This window comes from Equus quagga, chromosome 10, assembly GCF_021613505.1.
Source record: "Equus quagga isolate Etosha38 chromosome 10, UCLA_HA_Equagga_1.0, whole genome shotgun sequence".
Lineage (NCBI taxonomy): Eukaryota > Metazoa > Chordata > Mammalia > Perissodactyla > Equidae > Equus > Equus quagga.
In genome coordinates this window covers 75,313,906-75,327,731 of record NC_060276.1, presented here as the reverse complement: position 1 = coordinate 75,327,731, position 13,826 = coordinate 75,313,906, and the positions used below count along the sequence as shown (strand labels likewise).

The 13,826-nt window shown below is 44.0% G+C and overlaps 1 protein-coding gene across 8 annotated transcripts in view; it reads right to left on the bottom strand.

The window, feature by feature from the left end:
* The window catches only part of ARHGEF9 (Cdc42 guanine nucleotide exchange factor 9), a 548,669-nt gene that overhangs the window by 119,865 nt on the left and 414,978 nt on the right, over positions 1–13,826 (bottom strand). The gene's annotated exons all lie outside the window — the stretch shown is intronic.

The window sequence follows — 13,826 nt, the reverse complement described above, 5'->3', positions numbered from 1 at the left end:
AATGTGTTCAGTCCACATAGCTAGCTATCTTGCCCCATCGCGCCCACCCACAGAGCTCTACTCCTTATGGAAAAACTCACACACTAGTGGTGAATGGTGAGGGTGAGGGAGATGGCACTGGGAGTGCATGCTCCACCAGACCACAAAACAAACAATATTGTCAACTCTCCATTAGCCAGTGGGTGGAATGATCCAGAATGTGAATATGGACTACGTAGGCCTCATGCTTTTATCCCTACTCATGAGCCCCTCCTCGAGAGAAGAAAGCTCCAGTCCATCTCTCATTGGTGCTTCAAGGCAGCCCTCCATCTGAAATGGGTGGAGAGGCTGAAATCAATGGTTAAAATGAGACTCGAGCATATTTGCTTTAAATTCTCTGTGCTCCTCTCCCTTTCCTCATCCTCCTTGGAACTGACCAATTGAGAGTTGGTGGTACATTATTTAATCCCACCTCCAGGGGTCACAGACCATGGCATTCCTCACACACAATGGACCCCAGTCCTGCAGCCTCCTGTTCTCACCCACACATGATGCCAATCCAGAGAGGTCATGAGTATGAAAGAATATAGCTTTCTGTGATGGCTTGCTCCCAAGAAAATCAACCTTGGCACAGATTCACTCAGTGATTTGTACAACCACTCTGTGAGATACACAGTGGGTCTAAGTTGAATTCTGCATTTGACAGATGGTAAAACTGAGCCACAAGGAAGCTAAAGGGTGAGCTCAGGATTACCTAGCAAGGCAGGGGCTATGTATAGACCCTGTCCCTGGTTATTAGATATCATAGAGAGCAGGACTGGGCTCCACACAGCAGCAGAAAGACATGTATCTCACTGCCACATGAACACATACACACATGTTCACAACACTCATTTAAGCACAGTGATGAGGATGGTGGTGGGGGAATAGTCTGCCTCTCTCTGGCTACCATCCTGACCACTGTCTTATTTCTTATTTTTCTTCTTTTTTCCCTAACTGGTACCAGCCTGTATGAGCCATGAATCTTCCTGATATTTGGAGAAAGATTCCATAATAGAGAACATATAGCCTGTCAGGCAAAGGACTTAACCACTCTCTCTCTAGCACTGAATTGCTGAATATGTCCTCTAGAAATTAGTTTTTCACTCAGCCTGCTTTAAGGAAGGATTGATTCCCCAAGGCAATTAAGGATCAACAAGACCAAAGACAACAGAGACAGAATATGGAACATGCATTGTCTCACACAGGTCTGTCTTCCAACATATCAGCTGCAGAATAACCCTATGATCATGAAATTAATGCATAAGACATCACATACATACGAAAACACACATATACACACTGATCTTTTGACTTAGTTAAGGCATTCTGTTGGTAAGTCCCCTGCCTGAGGCATCCTCCGTTACTCAGGGTTCTCGCCATCGTGCCTTTCACAGAAGGTAAGGTATAGGTGGAACTCCTCAGCATAGATGCAAAAGAGATTTCCAAAAGGATCTTTTATAATACCACCTTTCAAGTACCTCATGGTTTACTGTTTACAAAGTGTTTTCACATCTACTGTATCATTTCCTCCTTACTGAATGAGCTGGGTCTATTACCCATATATTTTTTTCTTTTTTTCTTTTTATTTGCTGAGGAAGATTAGCCCTGTGCTAACATCTGTTGCCAATCTTCCTCTTATTTTGCTTGAGGAAGATTAGCCCTGAGCTAACATCTGTGCCAATTTTCCTCTATTTTATACGTGAGTCGGCACCACAGTATGGTTGAAGAGTGGTCCACGCCCAGGAGCCAGACCCACAAACCCAGGCCACCAAAGCAGAGCGTGCTAACTTCACCACTAGTCCACAGGGACAGCCCTTTACCCATATTTTAAAAATGAGGAAACTGAGGCTCATAGAGGTGACCTGGTCCTTTGGCCAATCACAGAAGTAATAAATTATGGAGCCTGGTCTTCTGACTATATATGCTCTAATACCCATGATATGATACTACCAATGTCTACTCATTAGCTATACTGAACTCATAGATTCCCATCCATAATATGATAAACCAGGTGGCTCTTATTCTTAAAGAACCCAAAAGAAGGAGATTTGGACAGCCACTTTAGTCACTGGTGCCCCTGCCTAGGAGATTCATTTTCATGTTTAACTTGCTTTCTTCCAATTGCACTAAAAGTCCATTTCTTCTTGTTCTGGCTTCAGTGGAGAAGAATTGCTGGTCACTGGCCTCAATATAATAAATCTTTTTAGAGAGGTCTCCTTTCTCCTGCTAAAGATGGGTCCCAACTGGGTTTTGCTAGAGCTCAATAAGCACATTACAGCCCCAACTCAGAGCACTATGAGTGCTTGTGGTTTAAAGCTATATCCTTGGCGCTTTTTTTTTTAATTGGTGAGGAAGATTCGCCCTGAGCTAACATCCATTGCCAATCTTCCTCTTTTTTTTCTTTTTTTTATGTGAGCTGCTGTCACAGCATGGCCATTGACAGATGAGTGGTATGGTTCCATGCCAGGGAACTAAATCTGGGCCACCAAAGCAGAGCATGCTGAACTTTAACCGTTAGGCCATTGGGGCTGTCCAGTCTTGGCTTTTTAACAAGGGTCAAAATAGTATCTTGGCATCAATTACCAACCCTCTGCTGAGGATGCTATCTTTGATGCTGTTTTAGGACCCCTAGGCCCAGATCTGGCTGATTCCACTGCCTGCACTCTTTCTACAGTGCAGTCTTCTTTTTATGGCCTCCATGCTTGGCTTCTCCCAGCAGCAACTGGCTCACTCTTGTCCCCATTTAGTCCATTTGATGTGCCTGGACCCTCAGGTTACAGAGCCCAGCTATAACCTGGACAAGCCAATCCAAGATCCAGTGGCCACAAACCAACTGGCAAGCCTGTTGTCAGGGCCTACTTGGAATCAATGACAGTCAGAACTGGACAGCACTTCAAAAGATCATCACAATTAAGCCCCACTTTATAGATCAGGTATAATATAGCAGGAGTGACTTGCCTACAGTCACCAGACGGCCAACCTGGACCATTTTTCCCTGCCGACATAACACCATAGATATAGAAGGTAGTAGAAAGAGAATACCTGGATTTAAGACTTTGCTCTACTACTTGCTAACGGTGTCATGATAACGATGATGACATTAGCTAATATAAAGTACTTCCTATATGGCAGGCACTATTCTAAGCACTTTACACACATTAACTCATTTAAGCTTCACAACATCCTTTTGAGGAGACACTATTATTCCTATATTACAGATGAGGAAACTGAAGCTCAGAGAGGTTAAATAATTAGCCCAAATTCACACAGCCAATAAGTATTGAAGTCATAATTCAAATGCAGGCACAGTCCAGCTCTAGACTCTGCTCTTATAAACTATGCTGCCTCTGGGTCCAAGTTTCTTCACCTGCTAAATGGGGATAATTCTACACTCCAACCTGCTTCATGAGCTATAATACATTGAAGCAAGAGCTGACAGATGTGTGTGTAAATATGAGAGGAAGGGTATTCAAGAAGGGGCTGGCAGCCGTAAGGGGCTCCTGTGTTCTCTAGTCACAAATACAAGCAGGAATAAGAGGACGTTCCTCACCTATCTTCTGAGTTGTTTTAAAAGTAAACCAACTTTGGGCTGGAAATTGGTTTCAAATCTCCCCTTTGTGTACAGAATTGACTTTTAAATTGCCACAGTTTTTTAATAAATATGAGCTTTTCTCTGCTCATCTATTTTCCATCTAACACTAAGTGAGTTGCCACTGTGTGCAAAGATCTGTTCACTGTCATTCAGCCATAGTCCTTACCTGAAGATCAAAGCCCCTTTGGGTACCAACAGTGAATGCCCTCCAAGCAGTATGCAAAGGTGGTTAAGGGCAGGCAAACTTAGCTTCAATTCTTGGCTTTGCTACTTTAGAAAGTAGCAGTGACAATGGGAGGTGAGGAATAGAAGAGTCAGAGAAAAAAAACAAAATGGAACTGCCAGCTTACATGCTGGATACCAAGGAGTGCAGTATCACAAAAGCCAAGGGCAAGAGTTGTAAGCTATACAATCTTGGGCCTCAGTTTCTTCATATGCAAAATGGAGATAATAACACCTGCCTCAGAGGCAGGGTTGTAGAGTGGGTGAACTGAGCACTGGATCTACACTGCCTAGTACAGTGCCTGGTATATGCTGGCCTAGTACAAGACTTCAGAGGAAGGAAGTATCATATGTGGCTATTTGGCTCTAGAACAGTTTTGTGGGGCACTTAAAGATAGACCTTAAAGAATGGGTAGGATTGGTAACAGATAGAGAAGGGAATGGGAAAGGCATTTGAAGCAGAAGAATGAGATTAAATAAAGTCTCAGAGGTGAAGACTATAGGGAATTTGATGGCAAACTGGTAGTGGAATTTGGAAAAGGCTGTGGAAGGGGAGTAGTGGGGAGGACAGCTGGAAAGGTGGGCTGGTGTCCTGTTTAAAGGTTCTCAAAACTAGTTTGAGGAAAAGGAGGAGATCAAAGTTAATTTGGTGGAGAGGGGAGTTCAAGGCTAAGTGTGATCCTTAAAGCATGGGGATAAGTTACAAGGAAATGCTAGTTTTGGAGAAGAAGAGATGACAAATTTTCTCTTTAATATGTTGAATGTGGAGGGCCAGAGGAACATGTAGGTAGATGTGAAGCTCAAGAGAGGTCAGGGGAGATAGTTAGACAGGTTTGGGAGTCAATGGCCCAGAAGAAATTGTGGAAACCAAGGAAGAGTGCCCTGGAAGAAAGCGCTAAGAACAGAAGGTCAGAAATCTATGGAAACAGCAACAATGGGAGGTGAGGAAGAGGAGTCAGAGAAACAAACCAAAATGGAGCTGTCAGCACATAATTAGGATACCAAGAAGTATAATCTCGCAAAAGTCAAGAACAAGAGTTTCAAGCAGCAGGAACTGATCAAATTATCAAATGGTACAGAGTTAGAAGAGGAAGGAAGCCAAGAAAAGGCCATTTGGGAATGGCTATATCAGAGTTAAATTCTTTATTTCTTAAACTGTATACCCCTCCCCCCCAAAAATCCCTAATTTCCCAGCTGTTCCCACCTCTTCATCCTGAAAGCCCACCATAAAACCAGGAGGTGGTACTGGGTTACTCCAGCAAGGTACCCAAATAGCTCTTGGTCTTGGAACAGCACTAATGGGACTTCTAACAAAATAATTCCCAATCCCCAGGACATTTCAGGTACAGTACCAAGTACAGTATAGGTTGGCTCTTGCTCAGACTTGCCAGTGAGTGGAACACAAAGGGTTCTGCACTCCCACATCAAAGACACTTTTGGATATGAATAAGAGGATAGGGAAGGGGAAGAGTCACAATATCATTCTTAAAGAAGGAACGAGATCCCATTCCTTTTTATCTAGATTTCCCAAGACAATCATAATTTCAAATATTCTATCCCATTGATCCTACAAATAGATTCATCTGTTATCAGACCTATGTGCCCTGACTTTTAACCTGGAAATATAATCACCATAGTCTGGAGGCATTGAGAGTTTGACCTCTAAGTCTGGTCTCTGACCAACAATGAAAAGTGTCTACAGCTGACTCGGAGTGGCCAGTGGGCCCTTTCAGGGTGAAGGAAAGAAGAGAGGGAAGAAGGTAGGAATAAAGTAAAACAGGGAGGAAGAAAAAGGAGGGAGGAAGAGAAACTTGTATTTGTTGAAAACATATGCCAGGCATTGGGTAAGGGGCTTTCTTTTGTGATCTCAATTTCTCTAACTCTCCAAGGTTAAGCATTAACATCTCCATTTTCACTGAAGATAACCTGTGAGGTTAACCAAGTAGCCCACAGTCACCCAGTGGTAGAGCAGATCTGAATCTCTAGTAGGCCTTACTCGATGGCTTTGCTTGTGCCAATCCCCCACACTACCTGTCACGAAGGCAGAAGAGGCTCCCAGCTGGTTCTCTCTCCAGGGAGACCAGCCCACCCTGTGAATGACCTTAAAGCAGTAGTTCTCAATGCCCTGGAGGGCTTGTTAAAAGGCAGATTGCTAGGCCCATGGAGTCTCTGATTTAGTAGGTCTGAAGTGGGGCTTGAGAACTTACATTTCAAAAAAGTTCTCAGATGATGCCTACATTGCGGGTTCGCACTGGGTGAACCACTACCCTAGAGGAGGTCCTTCCTAGTCTAGGCTTTACCCTTACCTCTCCTGATGCCTCATTCTTCCCAGGACTCTCCACGCCACCCCATAGGTTGGGCTCTCTGCCTGTCTACGAGGCCTTCCTCTATGGTTAGTACGTCTGAGAAAGGGTATTTTGGGTCATGTAAGGAGCAGTCTCAATTCCAGGCCTTGCCAACACAGGAAAAAACTCTGGCATCACAACCTTCCCCCAGTTTTCCAGAGTCACACCATTTGTCTTCCTCTTCTTGCTCTTGACTTCTAGCTGAACAGTACCACTCCCCAAATTAGCTTGGGTGGCTGCCAGAAATATTAGAGTTTTAATGGCAAGAAGCAGAAGGGGAAAAGGTTAAAAAAAAAAAAGAGAGAGACAGCAAATTTGCCAATTGCCATGAAGGTAGCTGAGCTGGGCCTGCCTTCTGAGAAGTTTCACAGGAGGACAAGGAGGGACATGAAGGGGTTTTTGCCTCTCTATAAGGTTTTCTCAGTTGGTGCCTGCCCCATCCTCTCAGAAGTTCTCCTTCTTCAATAGCTAGGCATGGGCAAGAGCAAAATCCCTTCCTTTGTTCCCTTTAAGCATATCTAAATTATGCTTTCTCCAGATAAACCATATGTCTTTTTAATAAAGCCTTGTAAACAGACTCTGGCTATCTTGCCCAAAGTGTTCAAGGACAACAATCCTCCACATTTCTGGAAAGTTGTGACTTAGGCTGTTTCAATGACACCTAGGAGGCACTATGGTGTACAACAAAGACTAGCTATTGGCAGAAGCTCTGCCAGTAACTCACTGAATAATCTTAGACAGGTCCCTTTAGCTGTCTTAGTTTCTTTAACAGTCAAGTTATAGACTTGAACCAGACAGATGATCTTTCAAGTCCCTTCTAGCTCTAGCTTTCTATTGAGGCTAACACTACAGCTTCGCAAAGGACAGGAATTTCATTATTGCAGCTTATTTCTTCTCACCCTCCTTTGGGCTTAATAGGATGGTTTTACTGCTCTCTGCTCAGAAAAATGAGAACTTGGAGCTGACTAGCCTCTTCCTGAATATAACTCACTCAGGCATTGCTGGTGACACATTAAAGTACAGGCCAGTCAGACTGGCTGGGAAAACTGAGGAACAAGTTTTCCACTTTAGACCCTAACTGCCCCATTCAAAAGTCAATGGGGACCTCTGCTCTTTGTTCTTTCCATGTAGCTCCTCAAAGAAATTACCTTTCTCGTGACATCAGCTCTCACTCACCTCCAGTCCCAAATTTCCAACTGCCTGGTCCACATTTCACTGAATGACCTACTATCACCGCCAATAAAACATATGTAAAACTCATCATATGCCCCATTCCCCTCCTTCCTAATTTTTCCCATTTCTGCCTCTCTCCTCCTCAAGCTACTCCTTAATGATATATTTCTCAAAACTTTTTTGCTGGTGTCACTATCCATGCTCAAGAAGTTTCAATAGCTCCCTACTGTCAACCTCTCAAAGCTCTCCTTAATCTCACCCCACCTATGGACCCAACCCTTGTCTCAAATCTGGCAGGGACCTTCCACTCTGACCAAACTGAGTTTCTTGCAGGCAGATGCACTTCTACCTCTGTGACTCTGATTCAGCCATACGTTTAGCCTTGGTTAAGTGTAGGGACACTGGAGCTCAGCTGCCTCTTTCTAGCTGCGTGATCTTGGCCTGCCTGCTCCTTAATCCCTTCCCTGATGACTGTAGCCTGTATCCTCTATACTTTTACCTCTTTCACTAATTTCTACCTAGGATAAAAAGAAAACAAGACAACTCAGAGTTATTCAAGTTGTCAATCAGAGTGTTATTCTCTAAACAACCAGAGTGTACACTTGTGAACAGTAGATTTAACATATATGCTTAATCCATAATAAACAGCATTGTTTTTATCCTCCATCTAAAGTTCTAGGACCCAAAGCCCTAAAAACAGGCAAGCTCTGAGGCAGATCACAGCAACAGAGGTAGCACCTCTGTCAGGCTGCAGAACATCCTATGGGGCCAAGGAAATTATTTACATGATCTATACCAGGTGGCCTACAGGCCAATCCATTGTTGGTAGGATTTATGGCAAGGTGGCTTCTGGGGTGAGCTTGTTTTTGCTGAAGATCTGCACAAGTGCTCGATGGTCATCATGGAAAGGAGAAGAGATGCCAGGTAAGAAAAACCCCACTATGAATATTAAAAAAAAAAAAAATCACAAGAATTGCCTTTTCTTTTCTCTATGACTTAATAGTTCACATCCAGATGGTTTCAGCTTTAATCTGAGTTTTCTATCACCCATAACTAAATAATTTCATTTCTGAGCAGAATAATTGATGCATTCAAGTGATGATGGCTCTAAATGTACTGAAAGGAAGTATGCAAACATCATCTCTTTTCATGACATGATCATCTTTTTCCTAGTTTGGGTGTGTGATTTGTGAGTCATTAGGCATTGGCTTCCTTCAATGTCCCATCATATCATCCATTTTTCACTTTAATAAAATGAAAAGATCTACTGTTGGCTTCAGCCAGACCTGGCAGTCACGAAACCCAGCTGGGCTGGGCTTGATCTGGAAAGGTGAGCCTAAACGTGGGTAGGCTCAGCAAGAGCAAGCCAGATCACCTGATCCACAGGCCAATATGTACTTTGGTCACAAGCCAACTCACACCTGCCAAGACCTAAAAGCATGGAAAAACGAGACAAACCTCTTAAGGTATGAAGCCATCCAGGACATTTTCTCATTCGTTACAGACTAATAATCAAGCATGGCACCTCTTTCTGTGCCTCCTCCGAAGGAAGTCACAAGGTGATCTCAGCTATAACAGTGACCAAACACACGAAGGAAGGGGAGTTGCTTGCTTAGCCTGGACCTTAGCAGTGGACTCTTCCGGTATGAAACTTCAGCTACTAGCTCAACTTAATAAGCCCAGGAGTTTCTGAAGTGAGACTCAGCTGCTGCCCAAAAGTTCATGAGTTAAGTTTGGTCTTGTTGAAGTAATAAGTCCTTTAGAGAAAATGCAGCCAAATGAGCCAAGGATTGCAAAGATAAGAGAGAAGACATGTTTCTGGACCACCAACCATGATGCTGTTGGCCGAAGTCTCCCACATGAGAGCAGCTACCAATATGATAAACATCAGCTTGCATCTCCAATATATCTTGGAAATGGGAGTTACTGTCAACTTCTTCTGGAATGTTTTGGCACCACCCAGGTGCTTCTGATCCATTATGCCAGCTTCTCAATGTGTGGTCCACAAACTCTGCTCAGAATCACCCCAGCATTTTTAACAAGCAGCCCAAGTGATTATGAATCATAAATCAAACTGAGACCAAGTGTCTTAAACTTTATAAAGCCAGAGTTTGAAGTATAAGAATTTGCTCTTACTGCACTGGACCATTCGGAAGAAATCAGAATCTCTAAAACTCTGTCTCCTGGCTTCTCGTTCTTGTGTCATGTTCCTGGAAGGCTGAGGAATTACAGTAGCTTGTCCAGGAGGATGTTCCCAGTCTGCCTTGAGAGGCTGTCTGCACCTGCTCTGTTGCTCCCCCACTCCTGCCCCTGCCCTGACCTTCAGCACTGAGGACCCCAATGACCCTAAGGAAAAATCCTTGCAGCATCTTTCTATGCCACAATCTAGAAACAATTTCCTAGAGCTGTGTTCACTCTACCCACGTCAGCCTCCAATACTCTAAGAGACAAATTATTAGTAAAACAATAACAACAAAAATTCACTCAGCAATGCTCTCTCCATGAGTTGAGTGAGAAGCATGCCATCCCAAGCTGGAGGTAACCTGTCTCTTGAGCCAGCTTGGGCCCTATCTCCAAAATATTCCTGCCTTCTACATTGTGCCCTTCTTCTTGGACTTGCTGTGGGTACTAAGTTCCAGCCACCCATTGGCATCTCTTGTTGCCTTCATACCTTGAGAGATGGCCAGGCCAAGGCTAGGGGAGAGGCAGAGGGCTCAAAGAGTCCCAAATCCTAAGGTGGCCTAGACCCATCTTGGGCCTTGAACCTGAGTTCTTGAATTTCTTCTTGTGGTTCCACTGGGACCAGCCCTGAAAGCTTAACTTTTCCTGGACTAAGACTTAAAGGCCTGCCTTGGAGTTTCCTGGGAAGGGGTGGGAGTGGGGCTCCTCTAGGTTTACAGAAGGGTAGGAGGAACGGGCTAGAACTACATGAAGAATCTGTCCTCTGTGCCTCCCACATGCATAGTTCTATACTCATCAACACCACAGCCAGAGGGTGGGTGGGCAAAGCAGAGAGAAGGGAAAGTCATTTTATCCACTTGACAGATGTCGTGTTAAAATCTTGGGGAAGGAGGGCTGTAGGTGGGGGGAGGAGCAGAAGAGGAGATAGTTTGGAACTAATGGTTCTAACTTCGTCTTTAAATGTGACCATCTGGTCTAAGGTGGTGAGAATAGGAACAGCATTTAGTCAGGAGCACTGTGACCTGCTCCTATATCTGGAGAAGATACTGGAGAAAAAAAATAAATATATTTCAATCAACTTAAACCACCTTGAAGTCTACTGAGCTTGCCCACCCAGGGAACAGGCTTACAAAGGCTGGGAGCCTTAGCATGCATTTCCAAAGAGAATGTAATTGTCTCTTGGGGAGTTCTTACAGCTCAAAGAGGAAATCTGCATTTAAACAGCCCATCAAAAAGTAGAAGATGGTTTCTAGTGGCTTACTGATTTCCCTCTGCCTGTTGCCTCACTGTGAGAGACAAGATGGTTGGCCAAGGCATTTAGCAGTGCCTCTGGTCCCTGTCAGCAGCATTTCCTGTTTAGGGGTGGGCCACGTTTCTCCTGACAAAGTCTAGCACAATCCAGGGTTCCTGGAAGACACGGTAAATGGTGAATGAGCAGATGGCAAGGGTGTTCAGTGAGCAGCCACTGGATCATGTCCTAGGGGACTCAAACTGGCTGAGCTGGCTTCCCTTCAGATTGTGTCATTAAAGACTTCAGACAGAGGGATGCAATACCTAGACCTAGGCTGCCAGAGGGGACACAAGAGAAGCCAAATTAGACCCACCCTCAGGGCCAGGAGGGACAGCATCAAGTCTGTGACTGCAGGAAAAGTGGCTGTGCTTGTAACAAAAGAACTTCAAGTAGGTCAGCCAGCCTTACATAAAAGCATGTTCTGCCTATCTGGGCTAGGTAGAGGAGGTGGGGGCACAGAGAAGGGAAGAGACCCAGGGCAGCTGACTGAGGGACAAAGCATCCAGTAAAGTGCTAGGGATTGAACCTACTCTTCTTGACACTGTCTCAGGTTCTAGAGCCTGAAAGACAGTGGGTTCTTACACTCAGAGAAGGTCGGGATTAGAAACTCCCAAGAGCTAGCACACCTAGTCCAGTCCAACATTTTAAAGATTAGAAAACAGTCCGGTGAGGAGAAGTTGCCTAATGTGTCAAGCTAGTTAGCAGCAGAGCAAAGTTTAGAAACCAAGCCTACAGTCTTTTAGACAGAGAGTTCTCAACTGTTTCTGGTTAAAAATTGTCAATTGGTTAAAAAATATGAACACCTACCCCAGTATCTAAAGACTACTAATAATTATGTCTTAGAAAAATCTCCACAAAAATAGCAACTAAACAATGATGAGATTAACAATTTAATATATAAAGAACTTCTAACATTTTCTCCCTGAGCTTCATTCCAGAGATCATTGTTTTAGACATTTTCTTGTGCTCTTTCCTCCCTCTGCCGTACAGACATCATCCCTTTAGCGCTACAACCAGCACCTGCCTCTCTCCTTCCCTTCAGGATCCCAAACAAGCGTGACCTTGGAAATGAAGAGGTAAGAACACCTCCATATGAGAGCTAATTAGAGACACTTCCAGAATCTCCCTCACTACCAAATCTCTCTAAGGAATCTCAAATACTAGTTCACACTAAAATGCAAATACTAGTGAAAAAAAACAATGGGATGGGAAGAATGGACTCCAGGCCAGGCTTGGTTGCTGACTTGCAGTATGAACTTGAGCTGATCTAGCCTCCTCTCTGAGCTAGTTGGACTAGGTTATCTCAAATGGCAAGCTGGGGTCACCTTTGACAGATGCTTCTAAAAGCAGGTTTTGATAAGAGATAGAGGGTAGGCAAAGGCAACAAAAGGGAGTCAAAGAAGACATGGAAACAAGGAAGTCAGGAGAGGGATGTGGTGGGATAAGAAAGGTCAGAAGACAAAACTTGACTATTTCAAATTTTTGCGATGGGCTACCTCCACCCAGAATAGAACTCTAGTACAGGGATGGCCTTTGGGTTCCACTGCCAGAAGAAAAGGCACTGCCTTCACCCTGGTCACGCCATTGGGCTCAAGCCATCCAAAGTAGCTTCTATGAAAAGATTAAGCAGTACCAATTCCATGTGCTTCGCACATTATAGTTTCTAAGTTGCTTTCACATTCATGAGCTCACCGGATCCTCCCAGTAACTCTGGGAGATAAGCAGAGTAGGAATAAGACATTACATTTTAAAGATAAGGAAACAGGCTTGGAAAAAGAAAGTCACTCAGCTATCTAGGAGTGGAGGCCAGAATAGAACTCTGACCTTCTGACTCAAAGTCCAACGTTTTTCTCCTAAGAAAAGATGGCTAACATTTGCTGAATGCTTATTATGTGTCAGAGACAAATCTAACTTTTTACACATACTATCTTATTAGATCCTCATTTTAAAAATGGGAAAACCAAGGTTCAGAGAGATGAAGTGATTGCTGAAGGCCACACAAGGCCAGAACCAAAACCCAGGTAGTTTGCTCTAAAACCAGTGCTCTTAACCTCTACTGTCCACAGCACATCCTCACGCCCCTATGTGGTCAAAGAACCTCCAAGGAATACAAGGTATACAACAGCGTGATAGTGTATTACCATAAAAAAGAGAAAAAGAAATATATTAATATATATGCTTATATAGCCATAGAAGATTTCTCTGGAAGGACTCACTGGTGGGCTCTGCAGAGGAAGCCAAGTGGCTGAAGAGCAGGGGGGAGAGGAAGACTTTTCACTGTGCACCCTCCTGTACCTTTTGAATTTTTAACAATGTGAATGTATTTCCTATTCAAAAATAAAATAATAAAAAAATGAGGTGTCTAGGATCAACAGAACTGAGGAAACTGGCTGCTTCTTGGCAGGGCTTTGTCAGCTAACCCTTCCCTATCCACCTCTCTGGGCTCTCAAACGTGAAGAACGGAAGGCGTCTCTCTCCTTTTTTCCTCCAGTCTCCCTACCCCCCCCAATATTGCTGGTCCAATGCCCCAGAAAGGCCAGTACTACAGTCATTCTACAGGTTTTAGCAGCACAAATGAAAATAGCCACATATTGGGTTAGACTTCCACAGCCAATCAGTGGGTTATAGGAAAATAATGTATTAGAGGCAGGACAAATGAAACGACACAAAAACCCTTCCCCAATGCTTAGCACCCAAGGCCTGAGCTCCACAGATTCTTCCATCTCTTCACTCCGTCTCAATGTGCCTAGTCACCCTCTTCTGGGTTCAAAAAGGTAAAAGCTAGAAAGGTTCTAGGAAACCTGCCCTAGCTCGAGAGTCTGTGGTCCACAAGGAACAGCACACTAAGGGAGAAAAAGTCATGGAGGTTAGGTGAGAATCAGCCCAGATGGTTTCAAGGGACTCTCTCAGTTTTGGTTCTTGGTTTTCCACTATCTTGTCCCTCAAGAGTTGGCAAAATACTCCACAGATCAAAGCCCTCAAACATTATCTTCTTAGATAC